The sequence below is a fragment of the Neophocaena asiaeorientalis genome, unplaced genomic scaffold, assembly GCF_003031525.2.
Source record: "Neophocaena asiaeorientalis asiaeorientalis breed wild unplaced genomic scaffold, Neophocaena_asiaeorientalis_V1.1 scaffold492, whole genome shotgun sequence".
Classification (NCBI taxonomy): Eukaryota; Metazoa; Chordata; class Mammalia; order Artiodactyla; family Phocoenidae; genus Neophocaena; species Neophocaena asiaeorientalis.
Window position 1 is genome coordinate 222,008 of NW_020171985.1, and position 1,036 is coordinate 223,043.

The 1,036-nt window shown below is 64.3% G+C and overlaps 1 protein-coding gene across 4 annotated transcripts in view; it reads right to left on the reverse strand.

Annotated features, from left to right (window-relative positions):
• Window positions 1–797, reverse strand: part of XIAP (X-linked inhibitor of apoptosis) — a 44,850-nt gene extending 44,053 nt beyond the window's left edge. For 3 of the 4 annotated variants that reach the window (XM_024747176.1, XM_024747156.1, XM_024747163.1), the window contains exons 1-2: window positions 661–797; window positions 270–396 (exon numbers count right to left, since the gene is read on the reverse strand). The gene's annotated coding sequence lies outside the window, so the exon portion shown is untranslated. Of the gene's footprint in view, window positions 1–269; window positions 558–660 lie in introns of those variants that run through there. The other variant, XM_024747169.1, reaches the window with a different exon arrangement.
• Window positions 798–1,036: the final 239 nt, after the last annotated feature.

A 1,036-nucleotide genomic window follows, 5' to 3' on the forward strand; every position in this document is an offset into this window, starting at 1 on the left:
GTCCCTTCTGTCATTAAAAAAAGAAAAAAGTTCTTTGACTCGATTTACCTTAGGGGTCACGGGGTTTACGGAGGCACCCGGGCGGCCTGAAGCCACCCATGCCTTTCTTCCGCAGTCCCGGGAACCTGGGCCCCGGAACCCGGGCCGGCCACCTGCGCAGGGTAGGGGCTGCCTTCCCGCCCTCCCCCGCAGCGCGGGGCCCGAGGGGAGGGAAGGGAGAGGAGAGAAGGAAAGGGGAGGAGGAGGAAGCCCGTACGCGCAGTACCCACCTCTCCTGGAGCGCCGGCCTGGATCGCCCGCGGCGCCCGGAGCAGTGCTGAGGGGAGGGTCCTGGAGGAGGGGCGGCCCGAGCCCCAATATGGAAATGCCAACTCCTCTCGGTGGCCAGGCCCCAGCCTGGAAGGAAACGGAAGTCCCTTCGTCTCCCTCACTCGCACCCACCAGCCCGCCCACTCCCCGGAGGAACCCCGAGTAGGGGAATCCGAAGTGCGTCCACGCCAAGGCCTCGAAGAGACAAGGCACGCTGGGCGGCCCGTCTGTCTCCGGCCCCCGCCGCGCCGCTGGGCCCCTCACGGTCTCCTGGCCTCTGCCCGGCCGCTAGGCCTGCCTCCCGCCCAGTAAAGCCCCTCCTTCTTCCCCCTCCGCCATTTTCGAACTTACCCTTCCAGCCCTCGCTTAGCGCTGAGCCCGCCCGGGGCTCCGCCGAGGTCCGGCCGCTTCCCCAGGCCGAAAAGGGGTAACCGGGACAAACGAAGCCCTGTTTGCCCCTGCACCCCACCCCCCTAGCTGGAAACCAGAACCTGACGGAGCGGGTGCGCATGCGCAGTGGGCACCTCACAGTCCCCGCCCCCAGCCCAAACGTTTCCTCTTTCAGCCTTGAGGTGATTTTTCCCACGGTTTTTACCTGCTGAGCTCCGTGGTGGAGGAGTCGGGGAATAGAAGTAAAAGGATGAAAAGACAGAGAAGAGAGCGAACATGTTGAGTTCTTGCTAAGAGACCAGACACTGTGGTCGGCGTGTTCTTTGTTGTAATTTTG